This window comes from Lissotriton vulgaris, unplaced genomic scaffold (genome assembly GCF_964263255.1).
Source record: "Lissotriton vulgaris unplaced genomic scaffold, aLisVul1.2 SCAFFOLD_1706, whole genome shotgun sequence".
Taxonomy (NCBI): domain Eukaryota; kingdom Metazoa; phylum Chordata; class Amphibia; order Caudata; family Salamandridae; genus Lissotriton; species Lissotriton vulgaris.
The window spans coordinates 455,602-465,111 of NW_028246877.1; the positions used below are offsets into that span (position 1 = coordinate 455,602).

The 9,510-nt window shown below is 43.4% G+C and overlaps 1 long non-coding RNA gene across 1 annotated transcript; it reads right to left on the reverse strand.

Moving 5' to 3' along the window:
* Positions 1–2,283: 2,283 nt before the first annotated feature.
* Positions 2,284–4,536, reverse strand: LOC147665722 (uncharacterized). The gene is made up of 6 exons (XR_015304988.1): positions 4,485–4,536; positions 3,892–3,990; positions 3,727–3,800; positions 3,512–3,626; positions 3,349–3,424; positions 2,284–2,576 (listed from the first exon to the last, which is right to left on the reverse strand). It is a non-coding gene; the product is annotated as an uncharacterized LOC147665722 (long non-coding RNA).
* Between the last annotated feature and the right edge of the window lie 4,974 nt (positions 4,537–9,510).

Below are 9,510 nucleotides of genomic sequence, written 5' to 3' on the forward strand. Positions count from 1 at the left end.
AGGAAGAGCAGATCATGGATTGAAAAGAAAGAAAGAAAGAGCAGATCATGGATTACAAAAAAAGAAAGAAAGTAAAGGAAGAGAAGATCATGGATTGAAAAGAAAGAAAGAGCAGATCATGGATTACAAAAAAAGAAAGAAAGTAAAGGAAGAGAAGATCATGGATTGAAAAGAAAGAAAGTGCTGATCATGGATTGCAAAGAAAGAAAGAAAGGGAGGAAAAGCCAAACATGGATTGAAAATAAAGAAAGAAGGTAATGAAGAACAGATCATCGATTGAAAAGAAAGAAAGGAAGGAAAGAGCAGAACATGGATTGCTTGGCCCACATAGGCTTCATTGCCACCTGTAAGCAATTAATGAGATAAGGGTACACCTCTTACATCCAACATTTTAGCGAAAAGCAACCCATAGACCCAAAACCATCTACAAATAATGGCTCACCTCAGGTGCATTCCTCACTTTTCAATCTCCAAAAATTGACATCCTAGACTAAAAGGATCTTTTTACATTGTATTTTGTTTCAACCGCTCTAATGTACCTGGTGAACATACGTCCTCAGTTACACTGGATGCCATTTTATTTGGGGCGTGACCACATTGTGACAGGCACATAGGGGCAGATTTACAAGCCCCTTGCGCCGCTTTTACGCCGCCGTTGTGTCACTTTTGTGACGCAGCGGCGGCGCAGAAGATGAGCCATGGTGCAGGGTATTTACAACGTGACGCATCTCCCAGATGCGTCACGTTGTAAAGCCCTGCGCCAGAAGAGGTGTACCATCGCAGGCGGGGGGGGGGGGGGGGCGTTCCGGCGCAGGAACACCTCCCAAAAGTGGCTGAGTGAAATCTACAAGATATCACTCAGTCACGTTGGGCCCATGCTGCGTCAAAACCCTGCGCCTACTTGAAGCAGGCGTAAGGATTGACGCAGGATTGTGCACATAGGGCCCCCCTGATCATTGCTGGAGCTTGCGACGCAACTCCAGCAATGCGACGCTTTTACGGCACAGATGCGTCACGCATCTGTGCCGTTTTTTGCCCCAGGGTGCGCCACATCGTAAATGCTGCGCATCAAGGGTGGCGGAGCTGCGGGGCACAATTACTGGCGCATACCTGCCGATATGCAGGGATGCGCCAGTAATTGTAAATCTGCCCCAAAGTATTTCATTTAAACATTGCAAACCACAAGATCACACATCTGCAATAACTGTGCACCACATCATCATGCATTACTCCAGCCTCTCCAGGAGCACTGTGAAGGGTCACAACAGAATTCCTCAATGCAGAAAAGGCGTCCCACTAAGAACTAGCCAGCTATTTCAAACCAACATTCTCTTTCTTATAAAACCTAGTTACACAGATCGCAGGAGCATAGCAAGACTGCCTTGGGCCCTAATGCAAGCAAGGAATGGCACCCCAACCCAATGGGTTGGGAATCAACTAGAACAGTGGTGCAAGCGCACATGCAAACCCAATGGCACTAGTACTCCTTCACCAAAGATAGCTATGCACCTGCTCGCAGGGCCTCTTCACTTCAGTGCACCACCCCTTTAATATTTTCAGCCCCTCCCTCTCTTTCTTTTTTCCTCCGTATCTCAAAACCTTTCACTCTTCTCCATATGCTTTGTACCTCTGCACTTTGCATCCCCCCCTCTCCGTTCTCCACTGATGGATACTTACTGCCAGATCCTCACCCTCCCTTTTCTCCTGCATCTCTACTGTACTTCACTCTGTCCTTCTGTCTTTTCGCTTTTTTCTTCTCTTCCCAATTCTACCTGTATCTACACATCCTTCCTTCTGTATCTTCAATATACCCACTTATTTCCTTTGTATCTCCTCATTTCACACTCCCCATTCCCACCTGTATCGCTACACATACCGCTCTCCATTCTCCACTAGTGTTTCCATTCCGCACTGCATCTAGCACTTAATCTGTTTAATTTTGTCTGTATCACCCTTGTCTCTTTTATCGCCCTTCCTTCTCTCTATTCTCTTCTTTTCCCATTACCCCTGTATCTAAGTCGTTACCCCTTGGCTCTTTCTCCCCTTTTTACAATTCTCCCTGTCTCTCTACATCCTTTCTCGTATATATCCCTAGTGCTTAATTTGTAAAAGCAAGTGTGTCCGAAGCTCTGCACAGATGCCAGTGGTCTGAAACATTGGCTCGCCGAGGCCTTAATCTAGTACCATTTGAAAAAGAGATCTATACACCGGGTTATGTGTGTGTTTTATCTAAAATGCGTCACAAATTGGTTTATAGATTGATTGACAACATGGTGCAGAAATGTATGAAAATCTATTTTATTATCTTTTTCATAAATATTTGATGAATTTTTTCCTTTTTTTTTCCCTTTTTCTCTTTTTTTAACTCATATACATTTTATACAAATCCATCAAATTCAGTACAAATATCCACAATAAATTCTATAGCATCCTATTTACAATGATAAATGCATTTGCTAATTTTAGCACACAAATGGGGATTGTTTGTTGTTGACAAATACAAAACCAGTTCCTATCAACGCATTTCGGCGTGTGGCCTTCCTCAGGAGTTCTGTATTTTCATGTATTTTTGAGTACTACAATGATAAAGAATTTCCGATTAATTCTCTTGTATAAAACACAATCTATATACAACAACCTGTGACATTCCTTATCTATATACTGTAATAACAATTAGGTTCAATCAATTTCAACTATTCTCTGCCCCGTAATCTAACAACCTATTTATCAATGTGTTCTTACTATTTACATTTATCTACAAACTTTCTCTGCCCCGTAATCTAACAACCTATTTATCTATGTGTTCTTACTATTTACATTTATCTACAAACTTACATTTTATCATACATATATTTACAAAATTCACATCAACATTATATACATTTCTAGCATTATTTTCTCTTCTTCCTTTGATTAGAGCCAGCAACTATTGAAAGTCAGAATGTCTATGGATTATGGTCAGAATGCAACTTATCTCCCTAGGTTGTTTGGAGTGATAGGGAAGGTGATCCTAAGGCCTTGCATGCCAATAGCCCCGCCCGACCATGAGTGTTCTACAGACAGGGAAGATGATCACAAGGCCTTACATGCCACTAACCCCGCCCGACTATGGGTGTGTTACAGACAGGGGGCGAAGAGTTTGTACAAGGGTATAGAAAGCATCCCACTGGAAAGGCTCTCTGTGTTTTGGTTAATGAGGAGGTGAGCGAAGTCTTCAGTTGTGTGTGTACCGCTCTGCAGAGTTGATTATGTCTATTAAAGAGATAGCAGTGAGGCTGAATGGTCACATACATACAGGTCTCTCATCAGTATCCTACAATGTGTCAGTTTTTACATGAAAGACCATACCTGGAGTGTCTAAGAATCACGGTATAATCCGATCTGTGGCTGTGGGTCCCGGAGGTATTCTTGAACCTATTAAAATCTATAGATGGAAGGGCTAATGTTAGATCCTGTGTGTGCTTTTAGTTTGTTATGTTATAAATTTAATTCCCCGTATGGCTCATATTACCTGTTAGAGGGTATAATAGAGGCTCAAAGGTATGTTTTGCTCTCAGAAAGTTAGATGAAGACTCGTGATGTGTGGTTCCGTAATGTTACCCAGTGATGCCTCGTCGCTCTAAGCGCTGTTTAGAGAGAGGACAAGAGATGACAAGACTAAAGTTAATAATAGTCTGTACTACTCATATAGATATCTTAACTTATAGGGAAGATGATGGTACATACTTCATCATGGAACACTCTTCAGGTGTGTGCTGGGCGAATATCTTTGTGTATTTTCACTGCAACAACGGTAAACACTGAAAGAATATATAAGGAAAGGTTGCTTGATTGTCAGTGATAACCGCTTGTTGTATGTGCAGCTATATGAATCACATATAACGCAAATACCTTAATAGAAGGTGGCAAAGGTATCTGCCCTGTTCGTCAGTACTGGTTGGCAGCTTGAATTTAATTGCGCCGGAAATGCGTCATACGGATCCTGCGCTTCTTGGTCGTGGCAGAGGAGGAAAAACAAACTATTGAGTCTCAAACTCACTAAGGGCATCTACAGATGATTACATCTATTAGTTTAAGCCATGGCTACATTTAAGGTGGAAACTAAAGCAGTTCTTATCAGGTTATGAGGGGTAATTTGCACCTACCGATAGTGGGTATGAACATGCCAGAAAAAGAGTTCATCCGAAATAACATTTCAAAAGTTCTAAGGGTGCCTCTAAGCGCGTGTCTCCTTAAAGACACTCACTATTTTCAAATAGATCATATATATAGAGGCGACCTGAAATTATTGTGCACGTTTCCCTGAATAGTGGGCGGATTACGAGTTAACAAAAACAGATCACAGGCCAGCTTCAGGACTTGTATATACTGTTTACTACTAACCGCGTTTTTAAAAAAAAAAGAAGTTGCCGGGTACATAAGATTGCTAATCATAAATAACACGCTGCACGTGTATATAGGGGGTCTCTAGGCTCATAACTTACTTGATGTAGGAAGACATTCGTCTCATCAGGGTCCTTCTAGCTCGTGCCGTTCGAAATGGCACGGTTATACAGACAGCATTTAAACTAGTTTTGGCGCGCTCCTAATTGGGGATTAATTAGTCTCTCAAAAGTGTGTGCTGGGAACTGTGGGACCTTAACACTAATACTACCACCATATTGGAGTGGTGGAATGTATACATATACTCCTTCATCTGTGTGCGGGCTCAGGCGGGCCAATGATTTGTTGCAATTATGCGGGCGCCAACATTGCTCTAGAATTTAAATGTGTTATGTATCTCCGTCTTATTTAATTATGTGATGCTACATCTATGTATTGCAATAAAGATTGAAAACTCGCATAAGTGAGTGAGTTATTATTTGCTGCCGGCGTTAATTTACTAGATCTTGGATTGATGGAAATTGTCCATTTCATGTAACGTAATAGGGCAACTATTTACGGGGAGACACAACGCATTAGGTTTCGGTATGTGTGTAAATAAAACGCTACATAGCTTAACGAAAATAGTGCAGCCACCGCCCCGTCTGCACAAAGGTACTGGCGATCAATTCTGTTTGAAGTGTATGTACCGACCTTAGAGAATGGTGATTTACTGTCAATGTTCATGGCTATCCAGGAAATGTGTGGTCTTGGTGAATATACTTGGGGCTGATGTAGTTCAGATTTCTATAGGAATTGGTTGGCCAGAAGAGTACCCCAAACCATTTTAATAGCATTGGCTGCGGTATTGGTATTGAATTACACTGAATTCTTGTTAAATGTGTAAAATAATAAGGAAAGTATGCATTAATGACCATATCCACTGGCATTTTTATCAGGTTGTTTTTACATGCAAGTCAGACAAATTATGCATAAGATTCATACCACAATTCTGACAACATGAAACATGAGACATATTTCTTGCCTTACAATATTGCTTGTTCCCACGGAATTTCAGCATTCAGCCCAATCTTTGAGGTCCCAAGTAAAAAAAATCCAATAAACTTCTCGCATCTTGCGAACCTTATCTGAGTCTAAGCCAGTTTTTGTTTGAACCCTTTCTAGAATGTACCACAACATGTTTTCTGGAGTGTGGTTGTGTTCTGTGTAGTGGCTGACCATCGGCGCTGTTAGTTTCCTAGTTCGTATAGCGGATCTGTGCTCCGTCAGTCTAACATTAAGAGCTCTACTCGTCTGACCCACATATCCCAATTTGCAGGGACATATGATTAGGTAGATTACATTCGTAGTCTTGCAATTGTTAAGTTCTTTCGGCTTCACCAATTGTTTATTAAATGTTATAGTAGGACCTTGTAATACAGTTTCGCAGGACTTGCAGTTCGAGCAAGCATACGTTCCTGCCACAGGTTCCTTGTACAATGACGTTTGATATGTCATGGATTTGTACGTTGGCATTCTTGACCTTACAATATGGTCTTTCAGAGATTTGTTTTTTGGGTAGGCAAAGATTGGTTTGGGTAATTGGTCAGCTTTGGGTAAATTTACATTTAATATATGCCCGTTTGCATATATCGCCTGTTTTATTCTGTCATTCAAGGTTGAGTGTTTGGTTATAAAAATCAGATTGGGAACGCATTTACTTGGTTTGGGTTCAAGGAGACATTGACGATCGTAGAAGCGAGCCCGCTTGTACGAGTCCCTTACAAGTTTGGATACCCTCTTATTAAGAATTTCGCCTTCATCATTATAGATTTTTCATCGTAGTCTGAGATGCTTGTACAATTGCGGCGTAGGCGCAAAAATTCGCCAAATGGTACACTATTTTTTTGCAGCACAGGGTGATAACTGTCATAGTGTAGGAGGGTATTCCTTGCTGTTGGCTTTACAAAAAGTTCAACAACAAGGGCCCCTCTCTGATGTTTTATGACCACATCTAAGTATTCAACTTGTGACCTGTCTGCATGGCTGGTGAATTTGATGTTATTGTCACATTTGTTAATCCAAGCGAAGAATTCTTCCAAGTTATCTTCGTTTGCAGTCTAAATGAAAAAAACGTCATCTATGTATCTGGACCACTTTGTCACAGACTCATAGAATGGCGCTATTTCATTAAATACATACTTGTCCTCGAACCAGGACATGTATATATTGGCTATAGTCGGGGCACAAGAAGCACCCATGCTGACTCCTTGCTGCTGTCTATAGATGGTGCCATTGAATTCAAAGATGTAATCTGTTAGTAAAATTTTAAGGATTCCAATATAAAAATGGTAGGACAAGCAATTTGGTACTTTTGCATAAATCAATGCGTGGCTTCTAGTGCACCTAGGATAGGAATGTTGCTGTACAGAGCCTCTATGTCCATCGTGACTAGGATTTGCGATGTATTGCAAAATTTTGTGTTTTCTATTAGGTTAATGATCTGTCTTGTGTCTTTTACATGGCCTGGTGTTCGAATGATATGAGGGCATAAGATGGCATCAATATATTTCGCCAAAGTTTCAGTTATTGAGCCAATGGTTGTTACTATTGGCCTTAAAGGTGGATCATTCACATCTTTATGCACCTCCGGTATGCCATAAATACTCGCCAGTTTAGGATTGTCTACATTGAGATATTGCCACTCCTTATTGCAATATGGCTGAGATACCCGCCACCCCCTCTCAACACAATCCCCAAGAATTGGGAAACCGGAAACCGTTCTTGAACTTTTGGAAGGCGGGAAGGGAGTCACCCTTCCCGGCCGTATTTATTTAAAATATGAAACAAAATTAAAACATTAAAATAACAGTTTCATATTATGTACTATTTCATTTCCACATTACGATGTTTGGCTAACCTTAACAGATCTCTAATACAAAGGTTCTCCTAGCCGAACTAACATCCTACAAAACATTTGACTTGAAATTGTACATCCTAACGTTAAGGGCCAACGGCAAGGTCGTAACCGGTGTCAGATCCCTAAACCAGAAATACCCCCCTCACTTGTGAGAGGAGTGACCGCACAGAGGCGTACCTCAAGTGCATCCACCAATTTCCCTTTGTACTTGACGGGGGCCCCAATAAACTCGACGCCATTTAACGGTCGTTCGAGGACTCGTGTGAGGTGTCTAAAAGGTAGCGTAAACCCCCTCCCGCACCCCACACAACTTACCCATCTGCCGTCGCAGATGTCCTGGCCCCGGGAAATTCCCCAGGAGGGGCCGTAGCCCCTCCTATCCAGGAAGGGGCCTTGACCACCTTTCCTTTCCTTCCGGCGGCCTCTCCTTAGACAGGACCGCCTCCCCGTTGAGGGGCCAATTGGCCACCTCCCCCGCGCGCTCCCATCCGTAATGGGTAACGCCCCCTCATAGGGATCTTCGAATTACTGCTCACCGATCATGACCTTACCGCCCGACCAAAATAAATACGACAAGTCTAACTAAGTTACTAAGATTACAAAGCAAACATCACTTATTACCAAGCGTGAATACTGCTCAATCCTTGTTCCAAAACTTTATTTGCGAAATATACTGAAAATAACCAATCTTTATTGCATCTTAAGAAATTTCACGATATCATCACAACCTGTAAGAAAACAGAGAAAACAAAAGATACTATATCAACTGTATTCACAACGAATCGCTGTCCTCAGGGGCTGGTGGGTGGGTCAAAATTGGCTCTTCGTTCCGTCTCGAGCTCACGTGCAGCGGGGAGGTGCAGCTTCAGAGCACAGGAACAAGAGGATGCTTTCTTGGCTTCCGCTTCTTTTATCCGTCTTCAGGGTGGGCGTGAACCCGCCCCCGCCTGCCTCCGAGGGCGTGTCCGGCCGCGTCGGTGTCTAGGCCAGCCCACTCTAGGGCGGGAAAAAGGCGCGCCCCGGCTACGCCGCTTCGGGCATACCAGCCGAGACTCGCCTCCCGCCCAAGATGGCTTCCCGGGGGGATCGAGGTACTCCACCATACATTCGGGGGGACCGAATGGTCGCCCCTTTCCATATGGCTGAGATACCCGCCACCCCTCTCAACACAATCCCCAAGAATTGGGAAACCGGAAACCGTTCATGAACTTTTGGAAGGCGGGAAGGGAGTCACCCTTCCCGGCCGTATTTATTTAAAATATGAAACAAAATTAAAACATTAAAATAACAGTTTCATATTATGTACAATTTCATTTCCACATTACGATGTTTGGCTAACCTTAACAGATCTCTAATACAAAGGTTCTCCTAGCCGAACTAACATCCTACAAAACATTTGACTTGAAATTGTACATCCTAACGTTAAGGGCCAACGGCAAGGTCGTAACCGGTGTCAGATCCCTAAACCAGAAATACCCCCCTCACTTGTGAGAGGAGTGACCGCACAGAGGCGTACCTCAAGTGCATCCACCAATTTCCCTTTGTACTTGACGGGGGCCCCAATAAACTCGACGCCATTTAACGGTCGTTCGAGGACTCGTGTGAGGTGTCTAAAAGGTAGCGTAAACCCCCTCCCGCACCCCACACAACTTACCCATCTGCCGTCGCAGATGTCCTGGCCCCGGGAAATTCCCCAGGAGGGGCCGTAGCCCCTCCTATCCAGGAAGGGGCCTTGACCACCTTTCCTTTCCTTCCGGCGGCCTCTCCTTAGACAGGACCGCCTCCCCGTTGAGGGGCCAATTGGCCACCTCCCCCGCGCGCTCCCATCCGTAATGGGTGACGCCCCCTCATAGGGATCTTTGAATTACTGCTCACCGATCATGACCTTACCGCCACAGGCCGGATAGTTGACCGGCTATCCGGACCCCCCACAACACTCCTGCCTAAAGGTCATGTCATAAAGTCTTTAGCCAGGCTATCAGGTCTCCTATGAGTAACTCGTTCCCCATCCGGGACAAATGAACACCATCCCCCGAATACATACTGTCCCCTTTAATACAACCATGCGAAATAGAATGCAGTGTACTTGAACGGAACAATCTACTCACTTTATTATTAATTTTCCTTACTGAATGATTCAGAGCAGAAACAGAAATAGCCCCCCGCCACACTTTTCGTGGGATCATATGGGACCATGCAATTGTGCACCCTGGAACTCTTCTCGCCAA